This window comes from Balaenoptera borealis (assembly GCF_965194805.1).
Source record: "Balaenoptera borealis genome assembly, chromosome: 2".
Classification (NCBI taxonomy): domain Eukaryota; kingdom Metazoa; phylum Chordata; class Mammalia; order Artiodactyla; family Balaenopteridae; genus Balaenoptera; species Balaenoptera borealis.
Genome location: NC_138867.1, coordinates 88,991,720 through 89,017,236, shown reverse-complemented (window position 1 = coordinate 89,017,236; position 25,517 = coordinate 88,991,720). Strand labels below are relative to the sequence as shown.

The following is a 25,517-nucleotide window of genomic DNA, read 5'->3' as shown; positions in this document are numbered from 1 at the left end:
CAGCTCATAACAACTCAACATAAAAAAAGACAGCCCAATTAAAAAAATGGGCAGAAGACTTGAATAGACATTTTTCCAAAGAAGACATATGGATGGCCAACAGGCATATGAAAAGATGCTCAACATCACTAATCATCAGGGAAATGTAAATCAAAATCTCAATGAGATTACCACCTCACACTTGTCAGAATGTCTAGTATCAAAAAGTCTACAAATAACAACTTTTGGCGAGGATGTGATGAAATGGGAATTCTTGTACACTGTTGGTGGGAATGTAAATTGGTGCAGCCACTATGGAAAATAGTATGGAGGTTCATCAAAAAACTAAAAATAGAACTACTTATATAATCTAGCATTTCTACTCCTTGGTATATATCCGAAGAAAATGAAAACATTAATTTGAAAAGATACATGAATCCCAATGTTCATAGCAGCATTATTTACAACAGCCAAAATATGAAAATAATTAAAGTGTCCATCAACTAACTATACATATATGTGTGTGTGTCTGTATATATACATATATATGCATCAATGTGTGTGTGTGTGTGTGTGTGTGTGTGTGTGTGTGTGTAATGGAATATTACTCAGTCATGAAAAAAGAATGAAATCTTGCCATCAGCGACAACATGGATGGACCTAGAGGATGTTATACTAAGTGAAATAAGTTACAGAAAGACAAATACCACATGATTTCACTTATATGTGGAATGTAAAAAACAAATGAATAATCATAACAAAACAGAAACAGGGTTATAGATACAGAGAATTACAGGTGGTTGCCAAAAGGGAGGGGAGGGGGTTGCAGGGAAGAAGAAAATACGTGAGGCAGGTTAAGAAGTACAAACTTCCAGTTGCAAAATAAATGAGTCAGGGGTATGAAATGTGGAGAACATAGTCAATACCTATGTAATCTTTGTGTGGTGAAATATTGTAACCTGACTTATCCTGTTGATCAGTTTGATATGTATAGAAATATAGAATCACTATGTTGTGTAACAGGAACTAACATAGTGTTATAGGTCAACTATACTTCAAAAACAAACAAGCTCACAGAAAAAGAGATCAGATTTGTGGTTACCAGAGGTGAGGGTTGGGGGGAAACTGGATGAAGGCAGGTAAAAGGTATAAACTTCCAATTATAAGATAAAAGTACTAGGGATGTAATTTACAACATGATAATAATTAACACTGCTGTATGTTATATATGAAAGCCGTTAAGAGTTAATCCGAAGAGAGCTCATTACAAGGAAAAATATTTTTCCTCTATTTCTTTAATTTTTTATGTATATGGATGGATATTCACTAAGCTTATTGTGATGAATATTACATGCTGTGTGTAAGTCAAGTAATTACACTGTACATCTTAAACTTATACAGTGCACTGTGTCAATTACATCTCAATAAAACTGGAAGAAGAAAAAAAAAGTAGATGTGGTAAATATACAACAGAATATTAGTCAGCCATAAAAAAAAAAGGAAATTCTGCAGTTTGTGGCAACATGGATGGACCTTGAGGGCATTGTGTCAAGTGAAATAAGCCAGAGAAAGACAAATACCGTATGATCTCACTGAGATGTGGAATCTAAAACAAACAAATGGAAGTCATTGATACAGAGCACAGATTGGTTATTGCTAGAGGTGGAGTGGGAGGGTGTGGTGGTGGGGAGAAGGCTGAAGGTAATCAAAAGGTACAAACTTCTAGGTATAAAATGAAGTCTGGGGATGTAACATACTGCGTGGTGTTCCAGTTAATACTACTGAATTATATACTTGGTAAAAAAAGAAATGTAGCAGGAAGCAAAAATGAAAATGTTTATCTCAGATGATCACAATTCTTAATATGGTTATCCCATTCTCACACAGCTTTTTCAAATTCTTACTGATGTGTGTTAATTGCTAATATATGGAACTACCCTCAAAATCTGAAGGAAAAAAAGCTATCTAATAAGACTCTGATACCGAAGCAGTAACTTAATGCTTTGGTTTTATTATTTTCAGAACACAACCATATATATTTTCTCAGCTGAACCTCATGATGTTCAGATACAACTCAGAATTCCATTTTAGCAAGTAAATAATTTGATATCCAAAGGTTGCTGGTTTGCCCCTGGCCCCACGGCTAACAAATGGGAAAATTAAATGATAATCTTTTGATTATTTTCTCACCAAAACACTCTCTCGTCATGGATAGTTTGGGTGCACTCCTTCCTCTGTCCAGTTTTATGCTCCATGTTCATGTCAGTTTATATTTATTGGGCACCTAACTTCTGCTAGGCACTGTGATGGGAAAGGATGTGAAAATGAACGACATACTGTCTACTTAATTTGGGTTCCTCAGATACAGCTTTAGGTCCTTATAGCCACTCTTACGAGGAAGTGTGATCCCCGGGATTGGGGTGAGGGACAGGGGCAGTTAGGCAGGGAAGGAGGGAGAGAAACACAAGGAAGCATTACAGAGTTCACCAAAACGAAGTGCAACTGACCCCTCTGAACCATCCTCTAGAAGCATTATAACCTTTGTTTCAGGACATTACATGGTGGTGGAGGTTAGAAAGTTGTGGAGAAAGGGGGCCAAATTTATCTACCAGCTCCCATGCATTGGTTGTAGGTTTGCTCCTTGGGGTATTAACTTCTTTACACTGGTGTTGCCCACATGTGAACACCAAGGGGGTCTGCCTTATCCCTGTATAATCACAGAAGCCTCGGGTAGGAGGAGAGGGGCCTATGGCGTCAGCATAAAGCAATGCACTGCCTGGTAAAATTTCCAGGTTCCCCCAGCGAGGTGATACATGAAAGGAGTCGTGACATAATTCAATGTGAAGATTTTAACACTCACCATTCACGTTTCCAGGCCTCACAATGGCTAGTAGGAATCTTCACACAGGAGTCTCTCAGCATTTCCAAGCCAGAAGTCTTAACTCTCCCTCTTCAAAGTCAACTCTCCTCCCAAAACAAACGGTGAAAAGATTTATCTTCACGATGGTGAAGATAGTTTCATGGTTACAATTAAATAGCCATGATATAGATAAAAGAAAATGGGACATACAATGAGCATGAATCTAGGAACAAACTTTAAGCCTAACTCACTCAGTCAACGTTGAGAACTAATATTCTCTGTGTTAGGCTTTGTGTTAGTAGGTGCTGGGATACAAACGTTACCCGTCCTTGCCTTGAAGAAACTGACTGACTACTGGCTGCACTTAGAATTCACCTGGGGAGTTTTCAAATGACTGTTGGCCCAGGTGCCACCCCTTGAGGTTCTGATTTAATTGGACCCGGGTACAGCTTGGGCATTAGGATTTTAAAAGCTCTCATGTGACTCTTCTGTGCAGGTGAGATGTTTCAACCTGTGATGCAATGCAGGCTTCAATCTGGCCTAAAGGATGTTAAATTTTAGTGCATCAGAGTCACCTAGGGAATATTTTTAGGCATGCTGATTTCCAGATCCATTGGCGGGATTATGATTCACTGAATCGAGGGTGAAGCACAGGCATCTGCATAGTTAATAAGAGCTCCAAGAGAACCACGTGCAGAGCGCTTAGACCCCACTTTGAGAAACATTTCCAGTCTTAAGAGGGTAATGGCAAGAGTGAAAAGATTTCAGAAGAGAGCACAAATGTTGTTCATCAATTGAAAAAAGTATGAGGAAATATTAAGGTTATTTATTCTGATGACAGGGCCAAAGGAGGACTTAAAAAAGAGGAGGCTAGAGACTGTTCCTCCTGGAGGGGAAATGTTTTGTGTGGTGACCAGCTGTTCTTCATCTCCTCCAGGACAGATGAAGAGTAACCGCCTTTAAACTGTAGCATGTGGGCTTTAGGTTATATGCAAGAAAGGAATTCCTGGCAGTAAGAGCTGTTAAGCACTGATTTAGGTTATTAAGAAAGGCTGTGAAATTTTTTTCCCTGGAGGTTTTCAAAACCAGTATAGATTCTCATTTATCTGGGCTGACTAAGGTATTATCCCGCTCAAAGGCATAGGGAGTATAGACTAGATAACTTTTAAAATTCTTGAATGGCTTATGACATGGATTTGTAACTAACAGCAACAGTAGTTAAATATGAAAGTGGAGGGACTTACAAAATGACAGTGAGGAGCCTGGCAGGCCCTTTTCCCAGCAAGACAACCATTTAATTGATGAAAATTATATATATATATATATACACACACACACACACATATATATATATATATATATAAAGGTAAAGCTCTGGAAATTGTCCTAAGGGCACACAGCAAATGGAGAAACATTCAATCGAGAAAATCTACTCAATTGCAGTAAGAACAGTCAGAGTCTGAGGCATTTGAGTCACGGGCCCCTCCTCCTCCCCCTCAGCTCTGTGTTTGGGAAACTTTTTTCTGGGAGTTCTACTCTGGGCGGTGCAGCCCAGAAGACTAGGAGGTGTCGGGGTGGAGGGGAGGGGACTCCCTCCTCCCCCAGTTCCCAGTCTAGGACGTTTTCACTCTGCGAGGGGCAGGCTGCAAGTGCTTATCAATCCCGGCTTCCCACTCATATTACAGAAACTCTATTTAGGGCCGGTGTGGCTGAAAGGACTGAGGTTCCCATCCCCCACCAGCCCCTCAGAGGGCAGAGACACTATCCCAGGTGTGGCAGTCTGAGAATACTGGGGCCCCAATTGCCCCTGCCCCAGAAGTGTGGATGTGCTGTGCTTGGGGAGGGGTGGGCAAGCTGAGAAGACAAGGGGCTACCATCCCCCACTCCAGCACCCACCTGTAGAGGAGGGGTGTCACTTGGGAGAGGCAGACCACTGTCCCTGCTCCCAGCTCCTGTGCAGCAGTCTAGAGGTTCTGCTCAGGGAGAGAGGAAAGTTGTGAACAACTCTGTTGGAGGGGACTGACTATATTTGGAACAGAGCTTGGAGAATTCCAGGCCTAAGGGTGTTTTTTGAAACAATGGAGATCTTGGCGGAGAGCAATGAAGAGGGTTTGGTAGCTCCATGGTACTGGTAGCAACAAGGCAACTAGCAGAAGAGCCAGAAGTTTAACAGAGGGAACCACAGAAAGAGACAGCCAAGAAAAACCTTCCTGGAATCACAGTCAACTCTGGGGGTAGAAACGGCTGTGCCCACGTACTAGGCACCGACTCAGAAGGACTCTAGGAGTTGGGCTGATTTGAAATCATTCCCCAAGTTGCACACAGATCCCTCAACACAGGGTAGAAGCCTTACTGGCACAAGAAATTTAAGCATAACCTCTGACCAAACACTGGCTGAACAATAAACTGCTCTGGCCCAGGGGTAACTCCTAGGAAGCCAGGTTTAAAAATAAAATTATATGCATCCCTAGCAGTTTGGAAGACTGTGTACATGCCCCAAACAGTACCCTCTCAGGAGCTACTGGTCCCTGGCTGATTGTGGGGCAAAAATATAAACTCTGTTAATTGTGATGGCAGTCTCCAAGCCACATAGACACTCAATGGTAAAAGGTAAAGTCTAACTGACTGTGGAGGCTTAAAACAACCTTTGACACATAAGTAGATTCAGTGACAACCTTTAGGAAGGCAGGGTAAAAGATAAAAATAAGGGGAAAATAATGTGAGCAGTGACATCAGAGACTGTACATTATAGGGGAAATAGATTTCACAGAGTCAGTTCAGCCAAGTCACTGAACAAATAAATAAATGAAGCAAACAACAACAACAATCCCTCAGGGGATATCAGTGTCCACAGTTGCTACAATATATTATCAAAAATGTCCAGTTTTCAATTAAAAATTACAAGATGTGTTCAGAAACAGGAAAGTGTGACACGTACACAGGAAAAATGGCAGGTAATAGCAACTGCCTTTGAGGGGCCAAGATATTGGACTTAGCAGACACAGACTTCAAAGCATCCATTAAAAGTATGTTCAAAGAACTGAAGGAAACCATGTCTATAAACTTTAGGGAAAGTATGGTGACAATGTCTTGTCCAATGGAAAATATCAATGAAAAGATTCAAAGTTTAAAGAGAATCAAATGGAAGTACTGAAGTGGAGAAGTACTATAACCAAAATGAAAAATTCACTAAGAAGGGCTCAAAAGTAGATTTGAGATGGCAGAAGAAGGAATCGGTCAACTTGAAGTTAGATCAAGAGTGAGTACATAGGGCTTCCCTGGTGGCGCAGTGGTTGAGAATCTGCCTGCCAATGCAGGGGACACGGGTTCGAGCCCTGGTCTGGGAAGATCCCACATGCCGCAGAGCAACTGGGCCCGTGAGCCACAACTACTGAGCCTGCGCGTCTGGAGCCTGTGCTCCGCAACAAGAGAGGCTGCGAAAGTGAGAGGCCCGCGCACCGCGATGAAGAGTGGCCCCCACTTGCCGCAACTAGAGATAGTCCTGGCACAGAAACGAAGACCCAACACAGCCAAAAATAAAATAAAATAAATTAATTAAAAAAAAAAAAGGTAACTAGAATTATGTGATTTAAAAAAAAAAGTGAGTACATAATCTGAAGAACAGAGAGAACAAAGAATGGAAAAACATAAACAGTCTCGTAGAAATGTGAGACATCATTAACATACCAACATATGTGTAAAGGGAGTACCTGAGGAAGGAGGAGAGAGAGAAATAGGGAGAAAATATATTTGTTGAGCTTTCTGGTCATGTGATATTTTTCATCACATTTGGAAGTTTTCAGCCATTATTTTTTTCAAACTCCAAGTAGGATAACACAGAGAGATCCATACCTAGATACATCATAATCACAAAGTCAAACACCGAAGATAAAGAGAACATCTTGAAAGCAGTAAGAGAAAAATGAATCATCATGTTCAAGGGAACTCCAGGAAGATTAATAACTAACTTCTCATCAGAAACAATGGAGGCCAGAAGGCAGTGGGACAGCATACTCAAAATGTGAGTGTGCAATGGGAGACTGGAATTTGTGGACATTATTCCCCAGGGACTTCTCATCATACATTTGTCTTTCTCTATCCAGTATGATTTCCTCATTATTCCCCACATTATCTCCTGATGGTTTCTGAATCTTTGTGGGGGAAATATTTTATTATTTCACTTAGTATAAATTTATCAAAGTTTTCAGAAATAGTCCTGGACTTTCCATCTCCTCTAGAATTAAGTATGTATTTTTGATTCTTGTTTCAGGTTGTGAGGACAGAGGTCTTTGTCATGGACATCTACTGTTATTTGCTCTGCATCTATTCCTTCCTGATGGTACATCTGATGTTCTTTTGGGGAACCATACCTCCCTCCTTCTCAGTCCATACAGTTTATCTGAGGCTGATCTAAAATCCTGGCTTTATGGGGGGCATATAACAAAAATCTGCTCAGAGATTTCCTCTGACCATGCTGAGCCCTGACAGGTTTAGGGACAGGAACATACCCAAGTCATGCTAATGAAACTCAACTTGGAGACTTTGGTTAGAACCGTTGGGCAGAAGGAGATGTCATTTGATTAGAGTCACTCAACTGGTCGGATGGAAGCCTGGCGCTGTCATGGGCCACCAGGAGGAGAAGGCCTCCTGGAGATATGGGCTGACACAAGGGAAAATAGAACTGAGAGACTGGGAGACAGAAATCTTGTCCTTATGGCATTAATTTGAGCCATAATGAATCCAGTTGTGACTAAAGCCAACTTTGATCTCGGATTACATGAACAATATATCCCTTTATGCACATCGAGTTTGAGTTGGGTTTCTAGTAGTCAAAATTAGAAGAGTCATGAATAATGATATGTTCTTCTTCTACACTTCATATACCTATGAATGTGTTAATTTTATAACTGAAAAAAAAACTTTACACAAGAGGCAGAACAGATATAGGTACACAGAGACTCAAAATTAGCTTAGGATGATATGTTAGAAAGCCATTTTCTCTTTTTGTGAATTTGTTTTTAAAACTGCAGTAACTTTAATAATGAATTCAAGAAACTGATGCCAATTTGATCTTCTAATACCGCGTGTGCTGGACAATGCCCAGCAGGTGATGTTGATCTAAGTGTGAACATATCCATCATTAGTGGCCCTACATCTCGTTAACCATCCAGGCCTGGAGAGGTTGTAGAGGTTAGAGTTGAGGGCAGGGTGGGCAGAGGTGACTAGCAAAGAGAGCCCTGAACATTAACTCAGTGCCTTGTTGAGCTATGTAGGACATACTAAAAGATCCAAGGAGGCCACATTTAAAAATAGCATAATGAAATTAGTACACTGCAGTCTGCCCTGAGGAGCAGACCTGACCTGACTTGATGAAGCTTCACATACAAAATGGATTTTATTTTTAGGGCATTCTATCTGGGATAACAATGGCTCTGCTGATAGGAAGGTGGTGGGTACAGTTTGTCTGAGTGGCTGGCACTCACGCCTGAAAAGAACAAAATAGCATATTTAAACTGTCAAGCCCTAATTGTTTCATTAGATGGGGGGTAGTCTTTGACAAAAGGAGCCGGTTAACTGCTGAAAGCAAGAATGATGAGCAGTAATTCTGGCAGGGCACTGGGGCGCTGCACTAGTTACCTCTCCTCCTTTGTTTCTTCCCAGTTCACCTCTGTTACGAGGGAAAGTCTCATTTTCTAATGTAATGACTGCTATTAGAATCAGTTAAATGCCTTTCATGAGCTCGGTGGTATATCTTCCACATATTTTCAGATATGAATGAACCACGGAGGCAAGTTCCAGCATTTGTATGCATCTATTGGGTCTCCAGCATTCAGTTTAATATCAGTTATAGTAATGACAGATACTTATTTAGGACGTTGAACCTAGCAGGATCCTAAAATGACTTACACATTTTATACGTTACGGAGGAAATGTCTTGCTTACCACTAACTTGCAGCCAACTCACCTTTGACGCTAAACACCACGTCACCACCAGCTGCCTGTCCTTTGTAGAAAATGGAGACCTTCGTGTCTGACAGGAACGAAGGAAGACGTTTTGGTAAGCAGGAGGCAAGAACTCAGCTTAATATCTTGATGGGGCACGGCAGAGAAAGCCCCAGGCTAGGCATTTGTTGTAAATAAAGCAGTTTCCACATATTAATTTTACAAAGCATTTCTGCTCTTCCCTCTAACGCTGCACATCTGTGAGGTATCAGGGGAGAGATGGGGGTGTGAGAAGGGGGGGCTCTGATTTATTTCTTGCTGCTCAGTGGAATAAAGACCCACAGCATGTTTTCCATTTACACACATTTAAGAATTTAGAGGCTGCTTAGAATGAGAGAATGGTTATATTTCACCAAGAGACATCATAAAAGCTTTCTTCAGTTTGAAACAGAAAAAATCAGATCCCAGAGATAGCTATTTTTTCTCAGGTACAAGGAATCAAATGTGATTAATGCCTTTTTCAAGGGCCAGAGTCTCCTTTCCCGGACATCCAGAAAGAGCTCGCAGAGGAATCCTCCCAGCCGCCCTGGTCTCTGTTCTTGGCAGGGAGGGAGGGAAACTCCTCCGCTGGTGGGCTGTGTGGATCTGTGCTTTGGACGCTGCCCCTCTAAGTTCAGAGAATTGATTTATCTTTGATTCGGGTTTTTAAATTAGCCTTGTTTAAAATTGTCTATCTTTTTCCAAGGGCAAGCTTTCCTTTTAACCAAGCTTCACGTTACATACTGTATATAAATTTCAGCTGAGTTGTTTTCCAGATTCAAGACTGAAATGTTGAAGCCCATGTTTATCATCATTTGGGCTGAGCTGGAGCCAGCTTGTCCTTGTCAGACAGTGGTTCCAAGCCTGAATGGGCCCACTGCTTTATTGGTTCTCGCTCCATGTTGAAGAATGATGATTTTTGTTGGAGAGATATTCAGCGTTTAAACCCGCCCCTCCTCAACTTAGATAGCTGTAGACTGATGAAGGGTCGCAGTAATCGAAAAACTCCATTAAGTGAGAAGAAACCATCAGGAAATGTGGAAAGTGTATTGAAGAGGAAGGAGACTCCCTGGGCTGAGCTCAAAACTCAAGTGGAAAAAAAAAAAAAAAAAAAAAAAAAAAAAAACTCAAGTGGAAGGACAATGCTTATAGCCTTTCTACCTATCCTGGTGAAGAAGTGCTGCAGAACGTTCCAGAATCCGAGGACACTCACCAGGAAGAAACCGCAAGTGGGACACAGCATGCCTTATGGTTTAGACAATGAGCAGGCAAACACTGACCTTTAGTGAGCAGGGCTAACTACCAAGGCATGGTAAAAACAGTTTTCCAGCACAGTGTGTCTTGCTACCAGTGTGGACAGGGCTTTAGCTACTGCTTCCGGCAGGTGCTGACACAGGGCTTCTTTGACTTTCACGACTCACTGCCATTTCCACAGGCTTAGCTGCCGTACAGCAGGTTCCATGGAGATGTGAAATGTTCAGAAGCTGGAGATAGGTCCCTTGCCATTGGAGACCATTGAGGAGAGGGAAATACAGTCTCATTTTCAAATGTTAATTTGGTCTGACCCGCGTAAGAATATATTTCAATGGTCTAATTTGGCAATCTGGTTTTCTAGGTAATAAGATGAATAAACAAAAACCACTAGCGAGGATCACCACCTTCCCCCACCCCCGATTCTTTAATTTTCCAACAATATATGAGTAGATATGGGGGAAAAAGGGATTTACTTAACAATTACAAAATGCTTTTGGTTCTGAAAAAAAAATTCTAGAAATTGAATATTGCATATATTCCCCAATTTTTTTTCTTTCCCAAATGCAAACAAATAGCCTGGAAACCTGGGAAAAATAGTGACCTGGTTTTGGATACGAAGCAAATAGCCTCACCTTAGGTGAAATTAAAATATATGACAATAAATTTCTCTAGGTCTGCATAGAACTATACTATTGATCAAAATTGTCATTTGTAGGTTAATAGGTACATTTAATTTCTTATGTTTACTTTTTTCACACTGAAAATTAGTATTCACATTGTTTTCATGGATTGTTACATTACACTCATGAATTGATCAAATGTTAAATAAGTGCTTTGAATAGCAGGCTTCTCTAAGTTTAAGGAGTTATCATCAAGACATTAACAATAATTCACATGCCCGTAAAATTGCCAAATTGGAATCTTGGTGGTAAACTGAATCAGGAATCTGCCATCATGAAACATTTTGACAGGCTTCATGAGACTCTCTGAGAATATGCATGGAATTATAGAATGATGGGGCTGGATATGAACTTAAGAGCATCTGGCATCTGGCTTAACAGAAGGGAGACAGGTCTAGCGAGGTTGAGCAGGCAGTTAGAGATGGAGCTAGTCGTCAGGTATCCATTTGCAGCTGGAGTTTCTTCAAAGGCCATCTAGGAGTGTCAACTATAAAGGGTAACACTGATCTTAGTGAATCTGTTGCTATTTTTGTGACCTTTTTCTTTCTAATAATCCTTTAGAGTTTCTTTAGGGAAAAGAGTGGTCAAGCTTAGTAACGAGAGTTTTGTGGTAATTTTTGAATGCTATCTTTTACAAACACTCATACACAAGGCCTAAATTTATACCCCAAGTGAGAGCAGAACAGCATGAAAAATTTCACTGAGAGAACCCCTCTGCATTTGCCCCAGCCCTAATCCTTCCTAAGAAATGTGAGCACTAGAGAATCTCTAAGGTACCCTTCAATGCAGAGGTCTAAGATTCCATGCAGGGAAATGCTCTTTGCCAAAATGCTTTACTTACGGTTCACATATATAACATTCTTCCCCCCAATCCTTGCCCCTCATCCACTAAATCTAGTCTTGCTTTTAACCATCTCTGATTCTTCTGAGTATCTAATGAAAGTTCAAATAATTTCGCCAGGATTGGAAAATACAATATAGTTTAAAATAATTCTCTGTACATTATTTTGGTACACATTCTGGATTTTAAAAATAGGGCTGTTATAAAATTGCTTCAGCATAACTGCTAAGACTCAGATAAAGGGAATAAGAAAAACTAAGAACACTGAAATTTTCTTATGCTTCAAAACAATTATATGGAATAATAGTGTATGTAAAATACTAATGCTTCAGAATCACACTAGGTCAGCCTATAGTAGCATGCCTGACTTCATAGGAAAAACAAAATCTGACATATCTAATGCATGATACTGATAAACTCCACGGGTACTGGGAGGGAGGGATATTTAGACAACATGGCTTAATTGGCTATGATCCATTAGAGTTGAATACAGTTTGATGTAGACAAAATGGTAATAATAATTCCAGAGTGGTAGGATGTAGCTCATTAAAAAAACAAAACAAACCAACACAACAGTCTAGTATTGTTCCTGGGGCAGTGGGTGGGAGGGGAGATATTGAATACTGTTGAGTAAACTACATAGGGAGAACATAAGTGATATTATAATTTTCACCCTATGACTTGCAGATCTCTCTCCCAAATTCTGCTCCCCTGTATCACTTCCCTTTATGTGCCAGACATCAACAATGAGATATCCTGCTGTCACCTCAATCGTAGTATCTTTTAGATGGAACCTCTCTTGCTTATGAGCACTGTTTTCTAACTCCCCATATCTGTAATAAAGATCTTCTCTAGGTTACCCAAGTTTGAAATCCTGAAATGACCCCTGACTTATCCCTGTTTTATCCAGGAAACTTGGGGATTTTTCCAAGAATCGACTCTATTCTATACTCATTTTTTAACGATGTTATTGTTATCTAAGCCAATCTATTAAATAACCTATTGGCATCCCATATCAAGAGACTTCACTCATTGTTCATCTTTCTTCTGGGTTCTGTGAATCCATTAAGGTTCAGTTCAAGACTTATTTCTCCATGTAATTTTGCTGAATTTTACCAAACTTATGCCCTCGCTCTTCTCTTTATCCTCTAAACCTGGACTATAAGCTAATTTACACCAAAAAAATAAATAAAAATAAACCCACTAAATTATTGCCTGCCTCATGATGTTTGATGCTGTTTGCACATAGTATAACCTTCCCACTGAAATATAAGTTCCTAGGGTACAGAGATTGCCTCTCACAGTTATTCTAAATTTCCTACAAAAACTAGTTGGTGCTGTGGAAGTGATATGCTAAAACAGTATGCATTAATTGATTTCTTATTTACTGAGAGCTATCAAAAACATTATTTATATTTCCATGAAAATGGTCTTCATGTCTTTCAGAAAATTGAGGGTGAGTTACATATCTAAAATATATATATGTATATATTTTAGATATGTAACTCACCCTCAACTTTGGGTATTTTTTCCATGTACCTGTAATTCTTTGCTGCAAGCTAAAGACAACACCTAAGGAGGCAAATGTATGGGACTAAGGAAAGTTTGGTGAAAAAATAAAAAATTCTAACTTCTATGACATTTGAGAACCCTCAGAAGGTTATATAAATATGTTTTTGTTTTTATCATGCAATATTTGGCATTTTGGCCACTTCGAGTATAGATATTATTGAGGTCATATCAGACTACATGTTGAGAGGACTAGAACGGATATATGTCAACAAGATTTCTGACAGTCACATGAAAATTGGAAAACATGTGAAAATGCAAATGCTTTACCTAGAGTCCATAACCGACTCTATACAGTAACACAAATAGCTTCATCGACATTTTAGAAACTCAGTTCAGTGGTAAAGATAACATCCAAAAAGAGAAGATGAGCAATGATGCATCAGATTCACAATAAATCTATGTGAGACTTTGAATTTTAGGCAATAGTTGTATTTATTTTTATTGTATTTTTTATAAGGAGCCTTTGAAAAAGCTTATGTTCCATGATCTGATGTTTATGGTCAGTTCAATCTTTCTTTGAAGATGAGCTACACCCATAAAATAGGCCATGACTGGGAGTTCCCTGGTGGTGCAGTGGTTAAGAATCCGCCTGCCAATGCAGGGGACACGGGTTCAAGCCCTGGTCGGAGAAGATCCTACATGCTGCGGAACAACTAAGCCCATGAGCCACAACTACTGAGCCTGCACTCTAGAGCCTGCCAGCCACAACTACTGAGCCCATGTGCCACAACTCCTGAAGCCCGTGTGCCTACAGCCCATGCTCCGCAACAAGACAAGCCACCGCAATGAGAAGCCCGCGCACTGCAACAAAGAGTAGCTCCCGCTCGCCACAACTAGCGAAAGGCCTGCACGCAGCAACGAAGACCCAATGCAGCCAAAAATAAATAAATAAATAAATTTATTAAAAAAAAAAAATACACCATGACTCATCCAAATGCTTATGACTACATGATGCTCATTTGTAAGGTTCAGATCTTTACAGCCTTATGGACACACCTTTTCTTGACAAGCCCAAGGTGCCTGGGCTCAGTAGTGATGTAAGTATGTGCCACCACAGGCTCAGGAATGAGCATGCTCTTCCATTATCCAGGCTGACCTCAGTGTCTCTGGCTATATAAACTAGTCTGTCTGCTGTGAATATTAATCATGTTGGCTTTAAACATGAGAGTCTTTTAAAAGAGAAGCTTTCAACTCCTCAACAATAACAAACAATTTAACATTGTGTTTAGCAACTTGTCAGCTACTTCATCTCTGTCAAAGGCATCTCTTTGGTGATTATATCTCAATCATGTCTGGACCAGTTTGCAATATGCATTATATAGAAGTGAGGTGTCCATAAAACAATTTAATAGCATTTCTTAATGTGAAAAAAATTAAAAATTGAGAGAGAGATGTGTGTGTGAGAGAGAGTGAGAAAGAGAGAAAGAGAGAGAGGGAAAGAGGGAGAGAGAGAGAGAGAGAGAGGAAAAAAAATAAAAGGAGGTTATAGGTAACACTCCTTGGGCACTACCAGGAGCTTCTACAAACTTCATATGGATTGGCTTGTTTAATCCTTGTCACGACCCCATAAGACAGTTACTGTTATTATTTATATTTTTTTCTGATGAGGAAATTGAAGCACAACGAGTAAGTACAGATTTAGGATTTAAACCCGCGCAGGCTGACACCAGAGCAGAACCTTTAAACCTCTATGGAATATTTCTTCTCTATATAAAAATTGCTGATTGTTATTTTGAAAATAGTTATAACACAAAATAAATTTGGGTTTGAATTTTCTATCATTTTATTGAGTACATGAAATGGAGCTATTTGTTCAGTTGGTGGTGGGTAGAATGAACTGACAAGTAGTTTTCACACAATGGGGAGAAATTTGAAACCATTTTCCTCAGTGTTTTTTTGTTGCTGTCGTTGTCGTTTTTAGCAGACACTATTTGGGCCTAGCAGAATCCCCCCTTTTAAGTTGCCACCGATATCCCTGACAGTACTTGCAGAGGTGGTGATCCTCGAAGGCCATGTTTGTTCCATGTGATTCTGAGCTCCTGCCACCTCTTTGGGACCTGAAAAAGGTTGGGTCAATCTAGAGGTTAACTGAGCCAAATGTTTTATCTCATTTGAGTATCTGCACTATAAGACAGGATTATTACCAGAGAATGATGAGCACTTGAATTGCAGGTCATGTTGAGTCTGGAGGTAATTTTCAGCTGTGTGCAAATTGACTAGTAAGCAGAAAGCAAATTTGAAGAAGGAACAGGAGACTTCAATTGACAAGCAAAACAAAAGAGAGAGAGAGAGGGAGAGAAGATGTGGAGTTCTACAATAAATGAAAGAATCATCTAAGTTTATGACTTCCCAGTTTCATTCCTTCTGTAACTTTACTGAGTGTCCTGACTGTCCATTCATTCATTTATTCAGTTGTTTAGAGTCATTTAACAAATAACACTGAGCCACCTCTTTTGGGGCTCTGTGTTGTACTGTTCTAGGTTCTACAGATAGAGTGGTAAACGAGACAGATAAAGTTCCTGCCTTTGTCAGGGAGCTTGTAATTTGGAGAGAGAGAGAAAGAAGGAAAGAAGGTAGGAAGGAAGGAAGAAGTAAGGAAAGAATGAAGGAAAACCTGCCTATATATGGAGAGAGAGAAAGAGAGAGAATTTAGAAGTGCTTTAAAGAAAAATGTGGAAGTGTCAAAGGATAGACCGTGGTCCAGAAATGCACGTGAGGCTGATGATATTTTATTGGTTGATCAAGGTTTGAGCCTCTAAGGTGACAACTGACAATTGAAGGCAGTGAGAAAGTGGGCTACTCTGATAGCTGGAAACAGAGAATTCCATGGAGAGAGCAGAAAATGCCAGGATAGGAGCAAGGGTGGTGCTGGGGAACAGTAAGAAGGTCAGTGTGGCTGGAGCAGAAGAGTTAGCCAGGAGGAGGTTGGGAGAACTTGAGATCAGAGAGGTATGCCAGTGGGAGAGTCTGTAGAGCCTTGAGGGCCACGCTAAGGACATTTTGAACAGGTGAATTGGAATTGCTTGTGTTTTCCAATAGTAATCGTCCAATAATTCTGAATATTTACTTAGAAGTAGCTTGAGTAGGTTTCTGTTTCTTGAAAAAGAAACAACCCCTGATTAGAGTAGTTATAAAATCGTTTTTATAAAAATTTTTTTTCTAATTCAATATCATGTAAAACCCTTTACATATAAAAGAGATGAGAGCAGTGCTATTGCTGAATATTATTTTAAAAGTTCACATTTGTAACATCTGCTTACTATAAAGCCAAATTAATGAGAAAAATGACACCGTTTTAACGAACACAAAAATGTGAACTCTGGGTTATAGCTGATAAACGCAGTCTCAATCTTCAATTTTATTTTTGTATTTTGCATTGCTTGCACAATATTGAAAAAAAAATTCTGATTCATACCAATAAATAGGTGCAAATGATAAGCAATTTTAAGAGCTCACCTTAAAATCTCAGAATTTTCTTCAAATAAACTGACCTAGAAAGTTGAAAGTGGAGCAATGGTTAATTTTCTTTAAACATTTGGATTCTTATCAGTATCTAACATATTTGCCTTCTTTATAGTGACCATAAAAGGGAGGCAATAAACTTACCAAAAAATTTACCAAAAAAAAAAATAAGTAAGTTAAAACTACTTACAATATGGTATGACAAGATATGTGTTATGCTTCTTTATTACTGCAGAGCTGGCTGTTGGTACACTGTGGCTAGAATATATACCAAGGGAATCTGGCTGAGTTTGGGTTGCAGTAGGCACTTCCCGGAACCATTTTCCACAAAGTGCATATAGGAGAGAGCAAATTTATTGAAAGGCCAGGTCAGAGCTACAACCTGCTTTATCAATAATCCAATTTTAAGAAGTTCAAATGTATTCCCAGAGATCATTATGAGGTCTGTACAAACGATTGTTAACCTACATGCATATGTTATCATCCAATGGGCTAAAATTTGGTGTAAAACACGATTTGTGCTATTTGCTTTACTATAGTTTTTAAGTAGTTTTTAAATTATTTGAAAAATTAAGTTTTTAAATCAAAAGTTTGCAAGACCCAAAGCTTCTCTGAGGAATTCCAGTGATACCTGATCAATTTTTTAAAAATGATGAATCAACTTAACCCTCAATATCACAGATTATGAAATTAAAGCCCAGTGAGGGAACTTATAAAGACAGAGGTCTAAGATAAGAACACAGGTCTGGTTGTCTCATGGCTTGTGACTCCTTCCCCTTTGCACACTGCTAAGTTTTTTTCTTAGTACCAAATAATGAAAGTACGTCAAAATTTTTTACCTTATAAGATTATTTTTCAGATCTTCTAATATAGTTTATGAAACATATTATAACATCTTTACATTTATTTCTGTAATGTCTGTAAAAGGATGTTAAAATCCAGAATGAACTTCTAGTTACTAGAGGTAGCTTATATTAAAAGATTTATGGAGTAGAAAAAAAGCCAAAACCCCCAAATCTCTTTTACATCCAGAAACAGGACACCTGTTTCTGAAATGAGACATACTGGTCTGTCTCAATTGTTAGTACGTAATCTCCATGGAGTAAGGGCTCTTTCTGCCTTGTTCACTCTTGAATCACCAGCTTCTAAAACAGTGTGTGGCACATAGTAGGTATTCAGTAAGTTTTTGCTATCTTTTTGGCAATGAAGCCAGAGAAAACAGCTCAGGATTTAATTCCTAATGGTCTTAGCTTAGGTGGAATTCATAAATAAAAAGTTATAAAGGCCAGCTTTATTGAAAATTGGGAGTCAAAGTTCTTACAGTATTATCATTTAATGTGTAGATTCAGATCTTAAAGTCATTTCCTATCCAATTTTAAACAGTTGAGAGACCATTCTTACTTCTAACACCTCTAAAGTTTTTCAAGTTTTCTAATTCAGGTGTGATGAAACTGCATTGTGAATGGCTGATCCTAATTTTAATAGTGTCTCCATTTCACTTGAGAGTGTTATTCTGAAACTCCAACTATTAATGACTTACACCCTAAACATGGAGGGACAGTAGACTCTGATTTGTCTCAGCTGATTGTGGTTGGAATGGATGTGTAGGTGTATTAATGCTGGCCCATTTTCAATGGATGCCATGGATAACTTGAGTTTCATTCATTCAGTGACTGATCTATTCATCAGTTTCTCTGCATTACTTGGAATCTGGGTGTGTGTGTTGAAAAAACTAAAGACAGGAAAAATTATAGAATCAAAACTCTATTTGTATTATATCCAGTGGCTATTTCAAGTTTTCTTCCTGTTCAAAACCTGTCTCTCCTGTCTCTGTCTCTGTCTCTGTCTCTGTCTCTCTCTCTCCCTCCCTCTCTCTCTCTCTCTCTCTCTCTCTCCCTCTCTCTCTCTCTAAGATAAGAACCTGTCTCTTAAGCCTCCCTTTGTTTGGTATTATAGATATCACTGATTCAGTGTGCAATTTACTTTGCCCCTGAGATTAGTTCCTCTCTTTCTTCCTTATTCCTGGGCTGCCACTCCTTGTCCTAACAATGGTCCTTTATGCCTTTGTGCCAACACCTAACTGTTGTGCTCATGTGTTGGGTTATTGCCAAGGGTGAAACTCTGAAAACTTTATGGAAGTGCTGACGCCAGTAAAGGTCCAAATGGAAGAACATAATAAGAATATGATCTTAAATTTCTAGGAGCTGTTCCGTCTTATAATGACACTGATAAGACTCTTCCTCAATTGCTTCCTTTAATGGAGTGGCCACTACTCCTCTGGTTAATGATCCCTTTTTAACTGTGGGAAGGCTTTGGGAAGAATGATGGACAACACTTAAGCATTGTTGCTTTTTTGGAGAAAGACCACATTTTGTGGGTTGAATTGTGTCCCCCTAAAAGATGTGTTGAAGTCTTAACCCTGAGTACACAGGAATGTGACCTTAATATGTAAATAGGGGTCTTTGAAGATGTAATTAAGTTAAAATGAAGTCATGCTACATTAGGGTGGGTCCTAATCCAGTGACTGGTGTCCTTAGAAGAGGAAAAGAGACATAGAGACAGACACATGGGGAGAACATCATGTGATGACAGAGGATTGGAATGATTTGTTTACAAACCAAGGAATGCCAAGGATTTCTGGCAACACCAAAAGATAACAGAAAGGCATGGAACAGATTCTCTCCTAGAGCCTCAAAGAGAGCACGACCCTACTAACCTCTTGATTTTGGACTTCTGGCCCCCAGAACTGTGAGAGAATAAATTTCTGTTGTTTTAAGCCACCCAGGTTGTGGTAATTTGTTACAGCAGCCTGAAGAAATGAATATATTCATGAAGATAAAAATGTGGATGACCTGGAGAGAATGAATTTTAACCATTTTAGTCATTATATTCTGATCTCTTTCCCAATAAAACTTTTGATGAATGAGTTTCACAAACCATATGTTTTTTCATGTTTTCTGCTTTCTTCCTCTATTATCTGGCAGACAGAAACAAAGCCCTCCTCCCCCCAAACCCCAGTTTGCTGAGTTACTTGGCACCTTCCAGTGGCCCTTTCCAGAGCTGTCTTCTAATTTCTGACTGCCCTCTCCCTTGGCGATGCCCAAGCTCAGCACTGCATATTTGGGGCGTCTCCTGTGACCTCCTTCCTCCTCTCCTTACTAAAAAGTCTGGTCTCGTGTCACATTTTCTCAGAACCTTGAGCTCTGCCAGGAAGCACGTTATCTGGTCTGTTCAGTAAATACTGGGTCACTGTATAAGTGACCATTGCTGAGTTAAGATGTAATGGTCTCACAAGTAATGCATTTGTTTTAATAGGGTCCATCCTCAGGCATGACTTTGGCAGAAAAAATAAGGCAAGAAGGGAGAATTTCACGATGGGGAGGTGTGGGTGATAGGGAGGGCAGATATCTTGGGGCAAACACACCTGTCATATCCTTTGGGTTATATCACATAGCCAACCGCCTACTGTCCCCTGGGTTTGAACTCTGCTGGTGGGAGTTCAAGTATTGTCACAAGGGCAGGCTACAGGAAGATGTGCCCAGGAGCCTAAATAGAGCACACTCAGATAACTGCCTCCTGAATAGTAAGAGCTTAAAGTCTGTTCACGGTCCCTGTGCTGTTTTTATTTTACTTTCTCCATAATTTTTTTAAAGACAAAATTCCTCCTCTGTGAGGTGCTTCCCTCTACCACCAAATGATGTGAATGAGAGCACCCATCCGTGTTACAATGACACAGGAAGCCTCCTGCTGCCATTATAGTCTAGGCTTCTTTAATTCATCAAACACCCAATTAAAGAGTTACAGAGTCTTGTTAGTATAGGGTTTTGGGGTGTGTATGTATACACACATACACACACACACACACACGCACACAAATACTATACATATATTATTATACTTATGTGCTACTAAATAAATCACTTGTCTGTAATTTGATACTTTGAATTTTTGACTGACTGGAATGAGCAATTAAGATTTTTTTTTTTCTGCCATTGTATAGACACAGCCCAATTCAAAGGATAGATGCCCAAAGCTAATTGCATATCTATTGCGATCTAGTCTTACACAACTTTGCATTTCTCACTTCTGTTTTCTGGGTCCAGGTGATTGAATATCTGTCTTCTCTCATTGAGCACCCACTCAGGAAATAGCTCCGTGAGTGTAGCGCCTCAGCAATAAGATTTAAATAATGACAACTCCTACTGATTTTCTGCCAGGCTAAATAGCTGTAAGTACTTTTTGAAATAATAATGCTGGACTAAGTGATCATCCTCAGTTAATCAATGTGAAAACAACCTAGAACTTATTTAGGTCTAAAAATTGAGATGGTATCAATCTTGAAAGGAAGGTTTTTTTTCAGGTAAAATGCTAATTTCCTTCTATTTTTGTCATTGCTGACAGCAGTCCTAGGGCTACTACAAATAAGCCATTGTTTATTGACAGATAAAACTAGCATCTTCTGTACGGGAGGAAGTGTGTAAGAGCACAGGCTATGGAGCCAGAATGTCTGAGTTCAAATTGCAGCTCCTCTATTACAGGCACTGTGTCCTTTGGCAAATTAGGGAACTTTGTTTTCCTCGATGTCTTTATTCATAAAATGAAGATAATAATAGTACTTATCTCATATGGTTGTTGTGATGATTAAATGAGTTAATATACATGATGCTCTTTGCATAGTGTCTGGCACATAGTAAGCACTCAATAAATGGTAGCTTTTTTTTTTTTTTTTATTAATATTGTGAGTTTTTCTTGATTTAAAAGGGACCAGCCCTTCAGATTCCTAGCTGAAGCTGGAACCAGAAGATAAAAAAAACTTTGGTCAAGTGCATTCCTGCTGCTGAAAATGAAAGCTGCTTCTAGCAAAGGAGGGTTTATGGTAAGACGTCTTGAGGGCATAGAAAAGTATGGCAGAGACCAAAATGGACAAAAGCTGGGTGGCAGCTGCAGCAAAGCAGTTGTTTCTCTTCAATCAGTAATGGCCTGAATGATCTCCAGACTGCTCTGAGTCCCAGGCTACATCTGATGTGCATATAGCACTATCAAGATCCCTGCTTTACAATCTACAGATTCAATGCAATCCCTATCAAACTACCACTGGCATTTTTCACAGAACTAGAACAAAAAATTTCACAATTTGTATGGAAACACAAAAGACCCCGAATAGCCAAAGCAATCTTGAGAACGAAAAATGGAGCTGGGGGAATCAGGCTCCCTGACTTCAGACTATATTACAAAGCTTCAGTAATCAAGACAGTTTGGTACTGGCACAAAAACAGAAATATAGATCAATGGAACAGGATAGAAAGCCCAGAGATAAACCCACACACATATGGTCACCTTATCTTTGATAAAGGAGGCAAGCATATACAGTGGAGAAAAGACAGCCTCTTCAATAAGTGGTGCTGGGAAAATTGGACAGCTACATGTAAAAGTATGAAATTAGAACACTCCCTGACACCATGCACAAAAATAAACTCAAAATGGATTAAAGACCTAAGTGTAAGGGCAGACACTATCAAACTCTTAGAGGAAAACATAGGCAGAACACTCTATGACATACATCACAGCAAGATTCTTTTTGACCCAGCTCCCAGAGAAATGGAAATAAGAACACAAATAAACAAATGGGACCTAATGAAACTTAAAAGCTTTTGCACAGCAAAGGAAACCATAAACAAGACCAAAAGACAACCATCAGAATGGGAGAAAATATTTGCAAATGAAGCAACTGACAAAGGATTAATCTCCAAGATTTACAAGCAGCTCATGCAGCTCAATAACAAAAAAACGAACAACCCAATCCAAAAATGGGCAGAAGACCTAAATAGACATTTCTCCAAAGAAGATATACAGATGGCCTACAGACACATGAAAGAATGCTCAACATCATTAATCATTAGAGAAATGCAAATCAAAACTACAATGAGATATCATCTCACACCAGTCAGAATGGCCATCATCAAAAAATCTAGAAACAATAAATGCTGGAGAGGGTGTGGAGGAAAGGGCACACTCTTGCACTGTTGGTGGGAATGTAAATTGATACAGCCACTATGGAGAACAGTATGGAGGTTCCTTAAAAAACTACAAATAGAACTACCATACGACCCAGCAATCCCACTATTGGGCATATACCCTGAGAAAACCATAGGTCAAAAAGAGTCATGTACCAAAATGTTCATTGCAGCTCTATTTACAATAGCCAGGACATGGAAGCAACCTAAATGTCCATCGACAGATGAATAGATAAAGAAGATGTGGCACATATATACAATGGAATATTACTCAGCCATAAAAAGAAATGAAATGGAGGTATTTGTAATGAGGTGGATGGAGTTAGAGTCTGTCATACAGAGTGAAGTAAGTCAGAAAGAGAAAAACAAATACAGTATGCTAACACATATATACGGAATCTAAGGAAAAAAAAAAGCCATGAAGAACCTAGTGGCAAGACGGGAATAAAGACACAGACCTACTAGAGAATGGACTTGAGGATATGGGGAGGGGGTGGGGTGAGATGTGACAGGGTAAGAGAGTGTCATGGACATATATACACTACCAAATGGAAAATAGATAGCTAGTGGGAAGCAGCCGCATAGCACAGGGAGATCAGCTCGGTGCTTTGTGACCACCTAGAGGGGTGGGATGGGGAGGGTGGGAGGGAGGGAGATGCAAGAGGGAAGAGAAATGGGAACATATTGTATATGTATAACTGATTCACTTTGTTATAAAGCAGAAGCTAACACACCATTGTAAGGCAATTATACTTCAATAAAGATGTTTAAAAAAAAAAAAAAAAAGATCCCTGCTTTAGACAAGATCTTGTCATTCGGTAGCAAACGACTGGCTTAGAAAACATTTGACACAATTCAAGTCTTTGCTAATATATCGTTTTACAGAATGCCAAACCAGGCCATCTAACAAAAGGACTATCCAAAAAGTGATGTTTGTTACCAAGCTGGAGATGAGTCCAGGATCAGGAGAGAAGAGGAAATAAGGTCAGAGTGCAGGGAGGCTGAGTCAGGAGGCCTGACATGTGCAGAAATGAGATTACTGTGGAATTGTACCTTACCAGAGCATTAGATTCAAAAGGCCGCACTTGTAAAAGTTACACAGGGCTTCCCTGGTGGCGCAGTGGTTGGGAATCTGCCTGCTAATGCAGGCAACACGGGTTCGAGCCCTGGTCTGGGAGGATCCCACATGCCGCGGAGCAGCTGGGCCCGTGAGCCACAATTACTGAGCCTGCGCGTCTGGAGCCTGTGCCCCGTAGTGGGAGGGGCCGCGATAGTGAGAGGCCCGCGCACCGCGATGAAGAGTGGCCCCCGCACCATGATGAGGAGTGGCCCCCCGCTTGCCGCAACTAGAGAAAGCCCTCACACGAAATGAAGACCTAGAGAAAGCCCTCGCACGAAACGAAGACCCAACACAGCCAAAAAAATAAAAATAAAGTAGCTATTAAAAAAAAAAAAAAGAAAAAGTTACACAAAATTACCCTTAAAAATCCCTTTTATCCTTCATGAAGTATAGTATAGATAGTTTTGTACATATAACCCTACATGGTATATGTATAATATATGAAAAATTAAATAGTATATGAAAAATAGTACAAATGCAAAATTACATTTTATAGCATTTTATAATATTTAAAACTGAATCTTAGCAGGGATTCTTGAATTCATTTACGTTAAATGCACCTATTTTATGATTCTTAAAACTGTGGTTGGGCCCTGGGCTAATTTCTATTCTCTGGGCTGCGTGTTCTAGCATTTTTTCTCAGCCTGCATACTTTTGACGAATGTATTTTTTCAGAAGAAAGGTAGTTGATGAAAGGAGATATATTTAACATGTGGATACTTTGTTCTCCAAGGTTTTAAATATTATAAGTAATTGAATATCAGTTTTAACAAAGGTGCCTCTAAGAAAGTAAAAACAGAAATTCTTGTATCCATGTCTGTTTCTAAGAGGGATTGGTAGGATTTCCACATTTTAGGAGATCAGCAGAGAAAAACCACATGTGCCATCACTTTAAGATAGGTCACCAAAATGACTGAGCATTTCTGCTCAATTCTTCTTGGTTGTGTACTTCCCAGTGAGATCACAGATCATTTATACAGGTATATCCTTAAATATTGAATGAGAAACAAAATTATTGTGGTGTGATTGAGAGGATAGCAGGGAACCCCTCCCCCCAGATCTGGTCTATAATAAATACAGAATTTTATTGTGAGAGATTAATTCTTTTGCTTCAAGGTTAGTCCTGTTTTGGAGGGGAAACACATCAGACTTGACAGTCATTGTGCTAGAGTCAAGCAAGATGAATCTCCATTTCTTCTTTCCAGGTAATGTAAACCTGCATTTCCAATCTCCCTTGCAGTTAGGTTTGGGCTAAAGGAATGTCAGTGGAAAGGATGCCTACCATTTCTAGGTCTGGACTTAAAATCCCCTGCTTGATTTTCCAACCTCTCTTTCTTACCTTGGTGATTGAGAAGGTTATACTGGAGATGGCGCCATTGCAAAATGGAAGCAGCCTGAACCCTCATTTGGAGGAAAGCCTCCTAGAAGAGCTTCCCACTCACACCATACTGTGTACAGATGACAAATATATCTTTTCATTGTTAAGCCTTTGGGATTTTTGAGGTTGTTTGTTATAGTAGCTAAAGTTATTTATCCAAATAGAGAGATTTATTTCAGAAGTGAAGTACTGCCATTAAAAAATATATATTAGTCAGCACTGACTTAACTGTTGAGAGGTAAGTAGTGAGCAAATTGATATTGGAGTCTGGGAAGAAGGCTGCCCGTGTGGCGCAGCGGCAAGATATTTAGTACAACTGTCACCTGCAATAAATTGAAGGTCAGAACAAGTCCTTACTCAGCCTGCAGCTTTAGG

At 39.5% G+C, this 25,517-nt stretch overlaps 1 long non-coding RNA gene across 1 annotated transcript; it reads right to left on the bottom strand.

Annotated features, from left to right (window-relative positions):
• Positions 1-9,949: 9,949 nt before the first annotated feature.
• Positions 9,950-21,679, bottom strand: LOC309623157. The gene is made up of 3 exons (XR_014241270.1): positions 16,821-21,679; positions 16,625-16,659; positions 9,950-15,225 (listed from the first exon to the last, which is right to left on the bottom strand). It is a non-coding gene; the product is annotated as an uncharacterized lncRNA (long non-coding RNA).
• Positions 21,680-25,517: the final 3,838 nt, after the last annotated feature.